The following is a 19828-nucleotide window of genomic DNA, read 5'->3' as shown; positions in this document are numbered from 1 at the left end:
GAAATTCAAATGTATAACAGTATAATGTTTAATATATTTATAATAGAATGTATAATTATAATATAATGTATAAATGTATATAAAAATTAGAAATCGACGAAACTCTTTTTATCAAATTTTCCCGTTATTCGGCTAAAATGGCAATGTTTCGGCTAGAAGAATTTGAATGATAATATTTGCTAATCTCTCTCCTCAGAATATGCAATATTTATATTCGTTAATTATTTAGTTCCCTTTTTATCTTTCCATTCTTTTTACCATTTGTTTTTAATAAGAAGCGTATACATACAACAGTACAAGATTTTTTTTCGTATATAAAAATAATATAAATGAAATTCTGAATTAAGTTATGATGAGATTTATTTTCCAGTGCTCACTTAAATATTTCTGAGATTAATAAATTTCGTAATAATAGAATTTGTTATTTCTTAAAATGTCTTCTATCCAATTCAGTTTTGTATAATTTTCACATAGCTTTTCCTTAATCTTCGTTTCTATCATCAAACTGAGATGGTAATTTGAAACTATTAAAAACTATTGTTTTATTGCTTAGAAGAAAAGCGATTCAACGTATCAATTAGAGTAAAAAAAAAACATTAGATTTTAATTGGAAGAAATTACAAATGATTTGCTTGTTTCAACATTCTTAAAATTATTTTTACATCCCTAAATCAATGTTAAATTATAGTTCAATCACAAACGAAAATGAGGCTGACCTTACTTTACGCTTACGCTTGTATCACCTATCTTTTGATCGAACGAAAGAGTTTTGCTTTCCTTCGCATTTTATTTTTCAGAGTCATATTAAATCCTTAAATCCCCATGCTGGAAACAAAAAAAGACAATGTTTTTTTTTAATGGTAACCTGATTCATAAAAAATAAGTATCCAACCGAAAGAATTAAGTTATTTGACTTCTTATTTTGAGTAAACTGAATATTACGATAATAGGCATGCTGGCAACCACTAATAGGCATGCTGGCAGCTACTAATAGGCATGCTGGCAACCACTTCTTTTCTTCTCCTCCCACAAAAACAATAATTCTGCTTCATATTATACAGCAATTAAAAAATAGAATTTATGCAAATCATTTTCAAAACGGTTCTGTTAACTATATAAAAAAACAAGAATTTGAACTAATGTCTTTATAAGAATTAATAAAATTATAAAAAATAAAATTAAAAATAGCTTTTTGATATAATTTAAACATAAATTGGATTATATCCTATTTAAACTGAAGGAGCATAATATTCTAGTAAATATTTTATCACGAGCAAATTTCTACGGATAATATTCAGAAAATCCATCTCACAGTTTCTTTCCAACTGTAAAAACTGCTAAAAATTCATTTTCTAGATGCATTCATTGCTTAAATTTAAATTGAAGTTTTATTTAATATAAAATTAATCTTCAAAAGCTTATATAAAATAAATTTATTCATTTTGGTTTTTATAATGGATCGATTCGTTTAATCTTGTTTAAAATCAATCTCAATTTGATGCAAATGATATTAGTATGAAAATATTGTTTCTTATATCTTTGAAGTCTATAGCGTGATTTAATTCGAATGTAGTTAGTTTATGAAGACACACTTGAGCTACTTGGAAGCAACCGCCTCAAGTTTGAGCTTTATTCAGATGATAGAATTACATGAATGCCAGCACCGTCTTACCAAACTTCCACGCTGTATTAAATGGAATAATAATTGACTGATGTAATAAACTTGTACTGGTTTGCGTGTGTGCTGCATTGTAGGGGGAATTGTAGTATTGTAGGGAAGTTTCAAACCTACGGCTATAACTGAAACTTGCCATGAAGACACTTCAAGGATTAACAATATTTTGGCATTTAAAACTTATATGGATATATATTTTGATTTCTTTAACTTTTCTAGAATACAGTTCTGGAGTAATGGAATTTAATTTTTCATGACAATAATACGCTCATATTCTAGTGATTAATTCATGTATATCGCCTTTAAAGACTTTTTCTAGATATTTGCTTTAATAAGTTAAAAATTGTTCAATACAAGTATTACGATATATTATAATATCATTTTTATTCTTTTTTCCACGGATTAAATATTCCTTTTCTCAAGTTGTTTTTGAAGTATGAGTTAATAAATATTTATTAAAAAATGATAACTTTCCCATCAGTAAAGCATAATTCAAAAACTTATAAAATAGCTTCCCTTATTCTTCTGTTTTCCACTTGTTAAATCTTAAATATCACATTATGTTTCAAAAGTTAAAAAAAATATATATTAAATGTACACTTTTTAAACGCTATTAAAAACATCTAATCAATTAAAAAAAATCAGAAAAATAGTATCTCGATTTTATAAGATTTTTATCTATTAAAAAGTTACATAGTGTGCTTTTAACCGCAACTCGAAAATTATGAATCAGTTCATTCCCGAGTATCCGGTTCGCGACTATACGGCCTGGTTTTCTTTTATTGTAATTAAATGAGAAAGGCAAGGTGCTACATTGGCAAAGCATTGGAAGTGGACGTCTGCTACAATCCTTCTAAGTGTCGTGTGCAAAATTCGAGTTATGACAGGAAAAGAGCAGCGTTCTGCTCGTTGTTCATCGTTTCATCGGTGTGTAACGGACCTAATTTATTTCCTCTGTTCCTGATTATAACTTTACAGCACGTACAGTATTTGTAAATGTTCTTTGGGTATGCTAAGTGATTTTTTAAGTGTACTACAATGAAGATTTTATAATTTCTGTTAAAAAATGTTAACAGTTTGCATCGTTTAACTTTGTTTTCTCTAATAAATTCTTGAAATGTGCAGTATATAAACTACCAGTACAGGGTCTTCTATTTTAACTCTACACGTTACGGGCAAATGCTTCCATGATTCACTGGGTCACATTCGCATTCAATGTGGCTTCAGGACTTAGTACTGGAGGGCTAAGTACTGGATAAATGGAGGGCTTGGTACTCAATAAGAAATGAGAAAATACGTATTATAAGGGGGATATTTGGTACAAAAACTCAATCAACTGTTATTGGTGGACAAATAAATGAATCCATTGAACTTCCGTCCTATCCGACTCTTTCATCATCCGATTTGACCATCCACAATATTAGGCCGGATACTCGGGAGTGCACTTTATTTATTTGTGTATAATGTAGTTATTTATAATACTTTAATTGAAAAACCTATCTAAGAGTAATATAAAAAATTGAGACTGCATTTTTCGAAGTATTTAATGGTTTGTTTTGATTACTTTCACTATCCTATTTAAAATCAAAAGTATAAGACAGTTGCCTTTTTTTTATTTAACTATATTAAGTTGATTAAACCAAGAATAGTTTTTTTTTCTTTTTGCAGTATATTTTTTAAATATCTGTTTAACCAGCATTACTTGGAACAATTATGTGAATTAATTTCTATCAAGCATTTTTTAATGCAACCAATTTTAAGTAAATACTTGCTTCCAAAAAGTTTGAGCTACCATTATTATCTTTTATATTTTAATCTAAGAATTTTACCTGAGAAACGATTTAATTGTATCTGAGAACTTCAAACTTTCAATTATTTTCTTATCAGACCGTAATAAATACATTCTTATACTTTTGCTTGCTAATTTGATTCATATTTTATCCCTTTATAAGTTTGTTTGCATAATTAATTATTCACGATCGAATTTATGAAATTTAATTAAAACAACAATTGAGCGGGGTATTTTCACAACAATACTCATAATCCTCTATGAAATTCTAATAATTTAATTATTACTGCAAACATCGCAAATCAACACAAAAGATAATTATATTACGGTCATTTTCAAATGATGATTTTCCCGCTTCTGTAACCAAAAATAATACTTTGAATAATTTTTGCATTGATTAAACTGCAACACCTTTATTTATTTTCTTAATTAATCATACCAGGATGAATGAAATCCGAATTTTGCTAACTCAAAGAGTGCGTGTTTTCTTTAATCCAATTTACTTAATTTAAAAGTTCCTGTTTCAGTTTCTAAATATGAAATCTCTTTGTTGATGCTACACTAGTTTATGTGACTTTCTCATCTTTCTCGGGATTTTCAAATCAGCCCATTGTAATAACTGAAGTCATGATAATTGGATAAAATTTCTTGATTCATTTTTGTTATTTGACGAGATATTGTTAAATCTACGGGTTTGATTCTTTGGTTCAGAGCATAGTAATATGAATTCGTGAATTGGCTATTCTTACTTTAAGGCTAAATGTGCATTTAATGGGAATTTGTATGAATTTATTTTCAACAAAAGCAATTAGCATTGGATTTCTTTACATATATTTTAATATAATTTTAATTTTTTATCTTACCATATTCAGATTTTTAAAAAATGCTTTCTGAAATGTCATAGGAATATTGTATTAAAAGTTTAATATTTTAAAAATCTGTTTAAACACTTTTTATTATTAATAAAAAGTGTTTAAACAGATTTAACAGATTAAACAGATTCAAGTGTTAAACGATTCAATTGAAATTAATAGAAAAGAAAATATGAAAATGCAGTGATAATATTTTTGTCAGCATTAATTTATTTAACGAAGAAAAGAATGTTCCATTATAGAGGGTCTCCAATTATCCAAAGAGAAAAACGCTGACGCTCAGAAGGTTCTGCAATCACCATTTTAATTTTTGGAACAGAGTTTAGTTAATAAAAGTAACAAAGCCACTAAAGAAATCGATGGCCATTAAAAGCCTGGTTTCATTATATCTGAATGCTTAATTGTGTATTGTTTGCTGCATTATTAGTTTGATTCAATGTCATTTTTTTAAAATTCATCTTGCTCTCATTGCTTTGTTTTCTAGATGATTGCTGCAGATAAAAAGATTCAGAGTAAATTAACATTTACTTTCATCTTATCATCCGCATTATAAGTGTTCTTTATTTTTGCCTCTCGAAGAGAAATCTTTTCTTGTTAATGCTTAAAATAAATGAAAAATAAACTCTCTTCGAAATTATACAGAGGAAAATTAGGAGAGTTTCGTATTTAAAAGGAAAAAAAATTCAATGGATCTTTTAATCCATTTTACAAATATTGTCTTTGTTTTAAATTTTTGTCATACAAAATTTAAAATTGTACATTTTTTTATCCAATTTTCAAATTTACCAGTTAAAAAGTCCATCTGTTCGCATGATGTTAATATCCATACATGATGTTAATATTCATTAATATCCCATCCATATCCATTCGTATGTTTCTCTAACATAAGATGTGCGGAGGATTCCAAAATTAAACTTCCGAGCTGAATTTGAAAGAAACACGCGAATTTGAATTGACTTCCTCGTATAGATTTCTTCTTAACAAATTAAAATGATGCGGCTAAGAATATTTTTGTCATGCTGATCAAAGTTGTTCCAACAAGAATACTCTTAACATTTCAGTGCAACCAACATTGAAGGTAAATAGTGTGCTCTGAATGTATTATTAAATGAACAAAACTCATAAATGGAGTCGTAATAATTTTATGTCACCACTGTAGCGTTAAGTGGGTTTTCGTATGTGAAAACAGCATTAAATGGATTCGTGTAAGTAAATACTTTATTAAGTGCACTCAAATCAGTAAATGTGATTTGAGTGTACAGATATGTAGATATAGCATTAAAGTTATCCTAGTTTATAAATAAGTATTTTGTATATAAAAGTTTTGAAGTATAGTATTAAGTGTACTCAAGCATATAAATGTAGAATTAAATGCTTTTAAGTTTGTAAAAATAATATTACGCAAGTTTGTAAAAATAATGTTTTTTATGGTCAAGTTTGTAAAAATAATGTTTTTTATGGTAAGGTTTGTAAAAATAATGTTTTTTATGGTAAAGTTTGTAAAAATAATGTTTTTTATGGTAAAGTTTGTAAAAATGTATTTTTATGGTAAAGTTTGTAAAAATGTTTTTTATGGTAAAGTTTGTAAAAATGTTTTTTATGGTAAAGTTTGTAAAAATGTTTTTTATGGTAAAGTTTGTAAAAATGTTTTTTATGGTCAAATTTGTAAAAATAATATTGCGTGTGCTGAAGTTTGTAAAAATAATATTGCGTATGCTGAAGTTTGTAAAAATAATATTGCGTATGCTGAAGTTTGTAAAAATAATATTGCGTATGCTGAAGTTTGTAAAAATAATATTACGTATGCTCAAGTTTGTAAAAATACTATTCTGAAACAAGTACATGCAGTAATAGCTGTCAAGAATACATCATTTTAAAATGTCATTCGCTGACAATTGAGAAGTATATTTTACATCTCCAAAGACACCATAAGAGTAACATGTTTCTAAAGTGCGTTCCCAAGCATGTGAGGCTCCACATACATGGTGCAGAAAAAGTTCATAAAGATGTCTCCTACAACGTAAACAAAGCAATAAAAAACGAAAATTTTTCTGAAGTATGTATTAAATAAGCAGTAAAATTCTCAGTTGCCGACCCTGCTACAGAAAAATAAAAGAAACTTCTAAAATCAACACATTCAACCTTAAATAAATAACCCAAAGAATATCGGTTCACCCGAGTGTGACTGCGTATACAGTGCTCACCTGTGCCTGAAGTGCAATGAATTATTGGAATGGCTAACGAAGGAATACCTGATATATGTCATTTTTTGTTATTTGCACAAAAACATTCTGTTCCCCTTTCCCCCATCTGCCACTACCCTTCTACTCGTGGTAGTTTCCATGGTCCATTGTCACACCGCAGATGAGTCATGGCTTTCCATTGTTACCAAATGAGAAGCATTTTCTACTGAGCTTCGTCCGCTTTCGCCTCTGTGTGGCAGCATGGGCGCGGATATATTTTTGCTACTGCCTTGCAAACTGTTGCTGGAATTGATTGTGCGATGCTGTACATTTAAGGAGGATAGAATCCGATTGTTCTTCGCATTTTGGCACGATGATTGGAGTCTTGTGAAGAATGGTTGCAAATATTTCAGATACATTGTTCTGAAATGTCTCTTTAACAAGGCAATGGATTGTTTGAAAGTAGTGGAACAAAACGTTCCTCAACGATCTCGCATTCCCAGAAGAAAAAAAGATTCAAAATTTAAGCTGTAAACAATTTATCTAACATTTTTTGAAGAAAAGTCTCTTTCTCCGAGTGTGGCTGATCAATAAAGACAAAAAGAAATTCTTTTTCTGAATTATCAATTTTTAAAAATATTTCGTTTATTCTCTTCCCTTGAAATGTGGATTATTCTGATCATTGGTCACATTATTATATTCCTTTGTAGTTTTACTAAAGTTATTTGGAGATGAACTCGTTTATATTGAACTGTGTTGAGATGAGGAGGCTGATAGTCCTTATCCAAACTTCCGAATCTGATCAATGTGAAAAAAATGTTCTTTAACGGAGTTAGTGTATACGAGATGCATGCTCATAGCAGGCTTTAAGTAAAACCAGAAAATGTCTTTTTTATTTCAAGCCCTTGTTCAGCAACAAGATTTTTAAAAAATAGAAAAGATGGTTACCAACTTGCTTACTTCATCAAAAATGAAAATTATTATGAAATAGTGGCATTAAATTCTCCGGAATGCAATCAGAGTATAATATAAGTAGACTCCCGATTATCCGCGGGCGGGTTATCCACGGAGCGGATTATCCGTGCCTGCCGCACTAAGGTTTTTTTTTTTTTTTTTTTTTTTTTTTGCTTTTATTTAAAGAGAAAATGCTTCTAAAACAAGAAGCAAACACAAATGATTGATTTCTTCAAAAAGGTGTAGTTTTACAGTTATGCTTTTGTAATTACATAATACATTACAGTATTAAAACAGTACATATGTATTAATTTTTCTGTGTATCCTTGACGCCTCTCGTAAGTACAAAGCACTTTTCTGTTTTCATTAACAAAATGCATTTTAGGTTAGTTTCGATTGATATACTAAAATATTAAGCGTTAAACATTTCCTGCTTTTTATTTTACGTTTTATTGTACATAAAACGATTTTTCAAAGTTGGAATGATTGTTTTCTCTTTTGCTATTCCCGTTTTTAGCTTTTTTCGGATTATCCGCGATTTTTGTTATCCGCGGCGGCCGCGCCACACAATTCCGCGGATAATCGGGAGTGTACTGTACTTCTTTTGTGTGTCAAATTTTGTGGCTAATTGTTCTTGGCAGTTGCAGTAGTTATATATATAATATACACATACACAAATAATGGAGTAGAAATACACTTAAAAACATGTCAAATAAAAATTAAACATTCATTATAAAGCAAACCAAACAAAAATATCTTGAGTGATTTAGGAATTTTCCATTTACTAAATTATTTTTTTTTTTAAATCCAGTAGTTTTCACCAAAATAAAATGCCCAAAGCCAGTTTCTGTTTTTTTTTTTTTTTTAATGGCGCAGTTTTTAAAATAGACCTTTTTTTAAATTTACAGAAAAAAAATGTGAACTTTTTTAATAAAATGGTAGAATTACTCTTTCTGAGAATAAGTACTTTACCGTTTAGATTTTGGAATGGGCAAACAAAATTTTTGGGTGTTTTATAAATAAAAGGAAATCACGTGAGGAAATAAAAACTCACATACAATCACAAAAAGAAAAATTGAATAATATTTTTCAATTCGTTTCATTCGTTTTCATTCATATTCATCCATACTGCGAAGAATTCTAAACATGTTCCTACTGACAGTTGTAACTGATTGAATCAAATTAGTATGCATTTATCAGAAAAACTCGTAGACGAATAATTGATTTTCAAAACGCATAACATCAAATGTTACGATCGATGATTAATGACATGTTCAAACCGAAGCACCAGAACTATTCTAAATTTATTAGGCTTCCATTTAATTTAAAGTTAAGAGCATTTTAATGCGCATTTTGTCACTTTACAGATAAAAGTGTGTTATATGAAATAAAAAGGTTTTTCAAGATTAGATACGTATCTGCAGTGCTGCTTTTCCTAAATCAATTGATTTCCTAAGATAATGATTAGAAGAACGAGATTTTTTTTTCCATTTTTTTTTCCTATATTTGTTATTTTTATCTCGCATTGCGGCATTAATTTTGAATACAAAAATAAAGATTAATGGAATTTTAAAGACGATTTTTTTAATCTCAAAATGCATTATAAGGTTTTTTTTACAAATTATTGTAATTAAAAAACTCATTGATAACAAGACGGATGCAAATGAATTGTAGAAAAACCTTCATTGCATTCGTCAAAAGCATCGAGTTTTTTTCTATATACCTAAAAAGAAAAACATGTTTCATTAATTATTATTATAAATTCTTATCACTCAAATGAAGACTCGTGCCGTATGCAGGTCATGCTGTTTTCACATTTGATTGAAAGTATCGAAAAAAAGTAGAAACAAAAATTCATGCGTGAAAAAAAAAATCCTGTGAGGAAAAAACATTCGCACTTTTTCCCAGAATGCAAAACGATTCGAAGAGATATTTTGAAAGAGTCGTTCTAATTCCATTTTCTGGCGAATGAACTGGAAAATTAAGAAAAATACTGTTGTTGAAAGAAGTATTGGCATCTTTGGAAACGTTTTGCGGAAATAAAATTATTTAATGCTAGAAGTAATTGAATTTCAAAAGAAGAATTAGAAATTAAATTGGAAACTCACGGAAAGTAATGGTATTTGTACACATATGCATGTAAGGGTATGTATTATCAAATGAGTTTTTTAATAATAAGAAGACAATAGATTCTTAAAAAGTTCCTGCTTTATACTTTTCTTGTGACATCATATTCCATAATATAATGACATATTCTTTTCATGGAATGAAGACTAAAACTCTTTTCAAGTGAAATTAATATATAATTGAAAGAAAGTAGTAATGTTAGACATAAAAATGAAATAATAATACAGTGAACTGCTTTAGTATAATTTCTGAAAAAAAAAAAGAATTCTGATAACGCGTTTGCATGAACAAACCAAGCAATTAATACGAGTTAAATTTCTAACTCGAATTTTATAATTAAACTAGCCGTTTTTAACGACTAGTTAGTTTGGCCGGTTAATGGTAGCTAAAATTTTCAGTTCTGTGAAATTTTCAAATATTTCAAATATTCTGTGAAATTTTTCCTTATAAACTTCTTAAGCAAAATAACTTAGTTTCACCTTTGATATATATCTATAATTCTTATTATCTTAGACGCCTTACACCGTTTTGCTTATTATATTATTTTCTTAATTTTCTGTCATCTCTAACTTTAAACATTAAAAAAACACATAATATGCATTTTATATTTTTTTAAAAGTTAAAAGCCAATTTTAGTGCAGAAAAATATAAAATTTTCATGAACATTCAATGCGTATGCTTATTTTTTTAATAAAAATGAATCTAATTGGAATTTTCAAAAATTCATACACAGTTCGAATTTAAATAATTTTTTAAAGTGTAGTATTAAGGAAAAATAACAAAAAAAATTATAAACTAAGTCACCTGGGATATTTTTAAATTCTTGAAAAAAATTATATATCTTCTAGCTTTTTAAAAGCAAAGTATTTTGTTTGAAAGAGTTTTTTTTTGTAGGTATTAGATGAGTTTATATTTTAATATTTATGTATAAAAATTTCAGAACCCTAACTAAATAATACGCAAAAATGCATATTAGAATTCCGCGCTCCCTTAAAGTGATTGCAAATCATAATGATTCATGATTGATAAAAGAAACAAAAAAAGGGGAAGTATTTAATTTTCTAACTGCATAGTGTATTTCAAAACTGTATTTTATAAGGATATTAGTAGCGTTATTATAAATTCCATAAAATGAATAGAATAGTTAAAATTATGTTTGTAAAAAAAAAAAAAAAAAAAAAAACGCGGAAGCTTCCAAATTGTTTCATATTTCTAAAACTAAAAAAAAAAAAGAAAAGAAGTCATCTTATATTTTCGATTATCGTTATTTATGTATCAAGCACTTTGAAATTTTGAAGAAAAAAATTGATTCAATGTTTATTTAGCTGCGAATTGATGCACCATCGTGGATCAGTGATAAAATTGCTTCATGTATAATGTATGGAAAGTAGAAACTATTTTTTATGAAGTTTTATCAAAAATACAAAACCCCTCTCATAGCATATATATTGAAATAAAAGTGAAATTAAAAGAAATCGTAGTAAAAGAGTTCAAAGTTAATATTACCCAACAAAAGAGTAACTACGATTTTTTTCTTTAATTCAAAATCATCTGTTACAAAAATAATAACAATTAAAAAATAATCGCACAGAAATAAATGAGTGTGATTGAAATGGCAATTTTTTTTATTTTGTTTTATGATAATCCAAATTTTTTTTTCCGAAAAATTTCATCCGAAACGCCAACGGAAAAAAGGCAAAATATTAGCTTATTTCTCATAATCTGAAGCGGCTGGTGTCGTCGAATATCTGTTTCATATGATATCAAAAACTTATCTTATCTCTATTGGTTTCTTTTTTTATCTCTATTTGATCGAAAAGAACTTGTTTATAGGCATTTCTAAATAACTTGGAAAATATAAAATGCATATTTTTAAAATAAAATACAAATTTTAAAAAATAGTGACTGAGCAGTGAAAATCTTAATGGTTTTAGTTTCCATTAAAAAATTAATAATAATTGAAAAATATACTTCACAGACTTGGTATCATTAAAATGGTAGCATTCTGAATTTTAAGATGGTATTAAAATAATTCTTTTTTTAAAATATTTTAGAAGAATGATAAATATTCCAGTGAATATGTAGTTGAATGTTTACTAAGATTTGCCCTATGGAATTTGAAATTATTCTTCCTCTTGTCTTCAACAATAATTGTGCAAGGGTTGGTTAAAATCTGACCAATCGTTTAGGGGCAAATGTGGAGCGTACATTCATAGCCAGAATGATTTTTTATTATAGTGAGATAAATATGAGATAATTCAATTTAATAACAAGAATGATAATTTAAAATAGAATTTTGAAATGAAATTTTGCTTTTTGTATGTTAGTTATTAACTACTATAATGTTTTTAAAAAAATAAGCAGAATTAACTATTAAAACGGAACTTATGTCACAAAATATGCTATTATAAAGGTATATTTATATATATAAAAAAGTAGATTCACTAAATTTTATTGTCATTTCAATTTATATCATCTCAATTTAAAAGAAATTATTTGAAATTTTGAAATTATAATCTTATATTAACGATAGAATAATTTTAAATATCAAAAAGATATTTTAATTAATAATACACTTATTAATTTAATAGCAAAGTTAATGTAAGTAATTAAAAATACATCAATTTTCTTTCCGTTCAAAATTCTTATTTTTATGGCCAATTACCTGCTTCAAAAAAAATGAAACTGCTGGATTATTGATTAAAGCCGTCATGTTTATGACGGCCTAAGGACATCAATATCGTAAATGACATCCAATTGTTTTTATAGAGGGGGATGGGCGAAAGAAAATTCTTATGAATTATCCGGATGTTATAAAAAAGCAATCAAGCGTGACTTCTTTTACACCTTTGCATTGCATTTTCACGCTGCCGGTGACGTCATAGCCCAGTTCGTTTCACTTCAAGAGGTCACGGTCACATTTAAAGTACTTGAGAAACTTGGACTAAAAAAAGAAAAGAAAAGCAATAATAAATAAATAAAAAAAAGGCACCCTTCATCTTCACAGAAGAAGATATCTCGTATATCATCATCATCATTAAGTCCCTATGTGTGTGTGTTTTTCTTCATCTCACTTCGAAAAAAAAAAATAGACTTATAAAAAAGTACAAGCGGGAAAAAAAAATATCGAAATCATTTTTATCGGAGTTTAATTTTTCCTTTTTATTTTCGACTTAGAAGTGACAAAAAATTAAAAGAGTATTTTATGCTTTTTTACAGAGGTATTGAAAGAAAGGAGGAAAAAAATTTATATGATGATTTACCTTCATTGTTCCTAATGGCGAAGCTGAATAATAGTATAAAAAATATCTAAAAAAGTATAATCCTATCAGAACACGGAAAAGGATGGGCTGCAATAATAATATTTTATCTTGATCAGTTGGAGTATATTTTTTTATCGACCTGTTTTAACGTCCCCGGTTCAAAGTAATAAGACAGTATGGCAGTGTAATCAGTGATACTTGATAGAATCTCTAAACGGATTTCTGTCTGCCAAAGTAATACGATATCAGTTAAATTGAACAAATAGAGATGCTTCCTCCTTTTGATTATGTTAAAAAAATCCAGTTTTCCATGAAACGCTATTGAATATTAATTCGTTTTTTATGCATATCAAGGTATTTTTCGTATCAAATATCTTTACAGCGTTTCTCTGTAAAAGTTTTATTCGATTTACTTGGCTTTGCACATGTATTGAGTTTTATTTTTCTGTTTATTCTACCAAAAGGTGAACTGAATTATAGAAGTTTTTTTCATTTAGAACAGTTTATCCGTTTATATAATATGAAATTGTAAAGCAAATATTCAATGCTAGTAAATTGATTATTTCAGATATTTAGAGGGTATACGTATTTAATGTTGCAATTGAGCTAAGCTTTTACATTTTTAAGAAAGGATAAATATGCTTCCTAATCTTATTATTGGCATAGATTCTATTATGCTACGCACGTTTTAGAAATTATTCGACATTAATCTACTCTTCACACATTTCACTACCTTTCTTATTTTTTCAATAAACAAACAAAATAAATGAATTTTCTGAAAAGAAAATGTCATAAAATTTGATTCTACTTACATGAAGGATACACATTATCATAGCTCTGTTGATGTTTTTCAATGATTTGTAGTGAATGTATTTAAAAATGTATATATATATATATATATATATATATATATATATATATATATATATATATATATATAATATAGTGGGTTTTTATGGCATTGTTTTGGAAAAAAAGTATTTCATTTATTACCTTTAAGTTTTAATTACGAAGTTTAATTTTATTTCTTTACTTAAATTCTAATTTTTTTTAAACTTTCTTTTTATAAATGCACAACAATATTTGTATCCTTCACAAATTAAATTCACGAAATGTTTAATTTTGAAAAAGAGATTGTCTTCTTTTTCATTATTTAACTTAACTAATTTATATGAACTATGCAAATAATATACTCACTTTTTATTAATATTTTAAAAGCTATTCAGAATGTTTCTATTTATGTATTCCCTAAAATTTACTAAGTGTTTGATATGAAGGATTAAAAACAATTGAAAAGTTTTCGCTTTGCAAAAATGTTTTACAAAATGTTGAATATTTAAAAAAAAAAAAAAAAAAATGGTGTTTTTTTTCCTATAAGACATTGTCTTGTGATTTAATTCAATTCATGAGAATTCTCAAAGAATTAGAATGAAATTTAAGAAATTCCCGACATAAATAGCAGAAAACGCAAACATATTTATTCATTTACATAATGTTCAGAAATGTTGTGAATCAGCAAATGTATTTTGTATGGGCATTAATTAATATATTTAATTCTTTTAAGGTAAAATATGTGTGTAATGCTTCATACAAATGTTGTGAATTTCAGTTTCGACTTGAATTATAAGATATTATTTTAGTTATTCTTTTGTTCTTATTCTGTTAATTTTTGTTATATTGTTGTTTATTTTTCTAAATATTTTCTTGTCTATATTTTCTTTCTTTTTAAATTTGAATATATCCAGGCTGAAAGATTTATATCTAAATCAAATGTATGCAATATTTAATTTTCTAAAGTGTATTTATAGATCACGTAATAGTATTTGATATTAAATGTCTTATAAAGCAACTACTATGGACTAAATGCTTAACCCATTACTGCCAAAAATTTTGTGTAAGTTTTAGCCGTATAAGTTATATATCTTCAAAATTTTGCAACAATATAATTATATAACAGACGTGCTTTGTTTTGAAAATATTTGATATTTTTGGAAAAGTGTATCATTATAAAATGATCAATAAAACAATTTAAATAAAAAAACAAAATAATGAATAAGAATCAGATCATTACTAAAACCTCTAAATACTATTTTACTATAACACAAATACCAAACCAAAAATATAATGCTTCAAATATGATGATCCTATTTCGCTTAACTTACAGATCAACTTTAGATTTGTTTGGTTTTTATAAAGAAAAGAAATATAGAATATACCCTTTCTGCTACCCATAATATATATATATATATATATATATATATATATATATATATATATATATATATATATATATATATAATGAAACTAATTGTATGGCTTACCAATGGCTTATAATTTTGGAGCCGAGTGGTGTACGTAAAATATCAAAATGCCCAAATGGAAAACGTGTCACTTAATGGGTTAATTTATATTAGTGTATAGATTCAGCTTACATATAATAATTTGAGGCACAAACTTATATAAACGTATTGGCAAAATTTGTTATTACTTGATTGATTAAATATTATTAATTTGATTATAAAATTGTTTATAATTTAAATTTGATCACCTGCAGACATTGAATCTTCAAAAGGATTAAATTTGTCTATCGTTAATTGAATAAACTGTAAAATATGAATTTGTGTGGAGAGTGTTTAACGGAAAACTTTTTTTCAAAGAAATCCGAATGTTTTCGCAAACAATGCATGCTTAGTCAGGATAATCATAAATATAGCTACGGACCCAGCGATGAACACGCAATTTGACACCGAAAAAAAATCCTGCCATTGTTTTCTTAAAATATTTACAGTTAATTATAACGTGTTTCGAGTGGGAATCTGGGTTCATAAGTTGAAAATTCCTGCACGAACGGAAATGACAAAATATTTTAAAGAAAGAAAAAAAAATGTAAAAAAAGAACTTCTCGCTCTCTTTTTCTTTTATTAAGCTGACTATGAAAGTTTTGCTTTCCAAATTACTCTCAAATTCAAAATAAAAACAATACGAATTTTGCCACCAGCCAAAAGTCATGGATGCAAAAATACATTTTGGTAGAAGTAAGTAGAGGCAAACTACGTGTAAGATTTTAAAAATAGTCCTTGGCATTACGTTCTGGAAACTGTAGTCTTATTGTGTTTACAATTTTTAATTGGAGAGGCGAAAGACATGACAGTTCTACAATCGAGTACATTCAAAGTCATGCATGAAGTCATTAATTTATTAAAACCAGATGTTATATGTATATATACAAATATATATATATATTCGCAGATCATTGATAGTTTAGTTTCTTATTTTTTTAAAGCAATGAATCCGCATTCAGTTTAAAAATTATTTATTTTGTAAATTATTTTAAAACTAATATAATATTAAAATTCTTATTTTTGATTCATTCATAAATTGAGGGTTTTGATCTGTTCTGGTAGAATAAATTAATCTTACTCATTATGGAAGAATGAAATTAGGAAATGAGTTTTTCTCATTTAAACAGTTTAAAACACTTACCTTGTACTTTTATCACTTTTTACTTTTATTTAACTAGATTTGTTTTATGAATCTGAGAATGGAATTACAATCAATTCTTCAATCGTTTTCTGGCATTCTAGAGCAGTGAAAATCTGTCCACTTTTGCATTCTCGATAACACTATACTGCTATAAAGTTTTCACTACTTAATTAATAGTTAATCAATTAATTTAATAAAATACTGGTTCTAAACTTATAATAAATTAAAAATAAGAAAATGATTTCACATTGCTATAATATTTATATTAACTAATATAAATTAAAGACTAAAGGATAATTGAAATAAATAAAATGTACTTTTAATGCACATATTTTTTTTTCTTCTTCATATCGTTTACTTTTGCTGATGATTACAAAAAAGCATTATTATATTTTATGGTCTTTGTTTAATATATTGGTATTACATTTTGGAGATACATTATATTTCTACTTGCTATTATTTTATGATTATGCTGCAATTATTATTTCTCGACTTTTCATTACTGCAGTTATAACAAATAAAAGAATCAATAAAAAATTTTCATTTAGAACTTGCGATTGAAAATTCTTATAATTTTTATGTCAAATGCTTTCTTTACATACATTTGATAATTTTTATATTAGTTATGAAATAAAACTACAACCCGATGAACATATTCTCGTTAAAAACTGAGTATTTGTATTCAATATACCATAATTCTATGTCAAAAAAACCCCTCAAAATATTCGTATATTTTTTAACTATAAATAATAAACGTATGTAATCTCTTTTGTCAGGAGTTTTATTTATTTTTTTAATCATGAAATAAAAAAAAATATTTAAGAAAGCTCCAAGAGGTGAAATGTTTCATGTTAATTTTGGAATAAAAATGCAGGTCATGGTCCAAGACGATATTCACAGTGCAGGGCTTTTCGTAGAGCTTTCATTATAATATACTGCGATGCAAAATATCGAACAGAACAATAGCATTCTTCATTATGTCGTTCTTTCTTTTAGTCGCATTCGGTTTCAATATTTTTTCTATTCTTATTGTTAAGAACATTTTTTTTTAGTTTTATATTATCTCCTAAGTTCAAGTGACGAAAATCTATCCTCCAGCTCTGATAGGCAAATAAAAAAAATCTGTGTTATTTTTCCTTCCTTTCTAGAAAGAAAACAAGAGACATTTTTTCCAAATATTTTTTTTTACTAATAAAGTTTTTGTAAATGTTATGGTCAGCAAACTATTTTTTGAATGAAATTGATACCAAAAATTTAAAGAAAGTAAATTTCAATATATTTTTTTATGTATATTTATTTAAAACATACATATGAATTCAATTCAATTCTAGAATGTTATTAGAAAAACATTTAGATAATAACTATAAGAAAAAAAATTGTATCCTGAAATCTTTTAAAAATTAGGATTATCTCATTCTTAAGCATGTGACAGCAAGTATCAGGATAAAATGTAACTTTATTCCAAAACTTTTGAGAACTTAGTTTCATTAAAAGTCTGTTTAATCATACTTATTTCTATCAATCAAATAATGATTTAGTTCGTTTCCCCTTATTTGAAAACATCCAACTAATGATTCTTTCCAGAAATGTTATATTATCCTTTTTAATGTTATCTCTGCCCAAAGACTTTAATATAAATATTTGTATATTAAATCCTTTTATTACATTTTCTATATATTTCTATAAACAATGTTCAAGGTTTGGTTAGCTTACAGAACAGGGAACTCGATTTATCTAAGTATCATTTTAGGATTAATTTTTGATTTTACAATTTATTCCATAATAATTTCAAAATATTTTACGATAATAACTTATGACTACTCATCGTAAAAGTCAGCTTTTCATATTGAAAGTTAGCTGCGTTTCATAAAATTATATTTAAATAGAGACGTATATCAAGTCTGCGTTTAGGAATGCTATGAAATATTTTATAATTTTAATGCTGAGATCTTTCACTTCTACATATGGGCTTTTAGGCTTGAATCAATTTCTACATTTTTTTTTTATTTTTTCGTTTTAATCTTTTATGTTACATACATTCGTCACTGTCCACATTACTTAAAAGCAGTTTGCAATACTCTAATATATGCCAGCCTTATTCAAATGTCATTATTTTCTTCTCAATTGTTACTTGCATTGTTTGAAGAAATTTCATAAGAAAAATTATGCATCTGATACGATGCGATGTTGGCATACAGGTTGGCAACAAAAGGCAAACGTGGGTAATTATCAATACTTCATCATAAGTCCCTTTACATTTTTTTAACCATAAATGAAATTAACCATTTCAGTTTTGCTAAAAAAAAGTTAGAAAAAAGCATTAAAAATGCATTATCTGTTACTATTGGAGTAATTTTCACTTAGTTTTAAAAGAGAATGTGATAAGTAATAATAGGTTGCGTAGTTAAATATTCGAATATTAAATCGCTATAGAGATATATGAAATGCGAAATGCTATCTAGAGAAAATCGTAAATAACAAACTATTTTACAACTTTAATTACTAAATATATCAAATTCAGGCAAAATATATTGCATTCTAATTCAATCAGTGTTATACATATAAATTACAAGCTAAAATAAATATATATATATATATATATTAAAGAATAACTGTCTGAATAAGATAATAAGAACTGTCTGCTTAAGATATCCCACTATTCTGCTGTCTTCACACTTTCTTGGTGACTCTTTGAAATGAAAACGGAATGGTTTAGTAATTATTATCAGTTATATTACTTCATTGCAATTATTGTGATAAAAAAAAATTCAAAAAGTTCAAAATTTCGATCGAAATATTCGCAAGTTTCAACCAAGCATAATTACATTTCAATGCCTTCGTTTCCAGGTTTTTGATTTAATTCATTTTTCGGTATCTTCCAGGTCGGTGCTTCGATTATTCTCTGAACACCTGCTGGAGATTTCATGCAGACAATCTTGTTCAATCTTCATAAATCTGTATGGGAAACATTTAAATGTTTATTCTTATTAACTGATTCCATTGTATTAGTTTCGAAAATTAAAATTTCATTAATTAAAAGATTATTTGTGAAAAATTAAAAACGCAAATTTTTAAATGTAACGTACTAAATTCTAATTGAAATTAAAAAATTTATTTTAAATTGTATCTTACTCCTTTAATTTTTATAAAAGCTTAAAAATAAGAAATTAAGCTTAAAAATAAAAAAACTAGAAAAAAAATAAGGAATGTTTTTTGATACATTATTGTCGCTTCCACTTTTGAAAAAAATAACCTCTTTGATTTAATTTTTTAAATATTTGTTTTAAAATATTCAGATGATATTTTAATTATGATAATTTGATAATAATGATGATAATTTCAGATAAGGAAAACAGATTTTTTGTTCATGAAATATTTTTAAATTTTTCATCAGGAATAGTATCTAAGAAGGAATTTTTAAAAATTAGTAGAATACTTGAGCTGACTTTAAAGATTCTCTTCTTACATTTTAAGTAAATTAT

At 26.6% G+C, this 19828-nt stretch overlaps 1 protein-coding gene across 6 annotated transcripts in view; it reads left to right on the top strand.

Moving 5' to 3' along the window:
* LOC129968472 (zwei Ig domain protein zig-8-like) overlaps positions 1-19828 on the top strand; it is a 270080-nt gene that overhangs the window by 5309 nt on the left and 244943 nt on the right. The window lies entirely within an intron of this gene.

The sequence above is a fragment of the Argiope bruennichi genome, chromosome 5 (genome assembly GCF_947563725.1).
Source record: "Argiope bruennichi chromosome 5, qqArgBrue1.1, whole genome shotgun sequence".
NCBI classification, from domain to species: Eukaryota; Metazoa; Arthropoda; class Arachnida; order Araneae; family Araneidae; genus Argiope; species Argiope bruennichi.
Note: the sequence above shows the minus strand (reverse complement) of the source record. Positions and strands in the feature narration are given on the sequence as shown.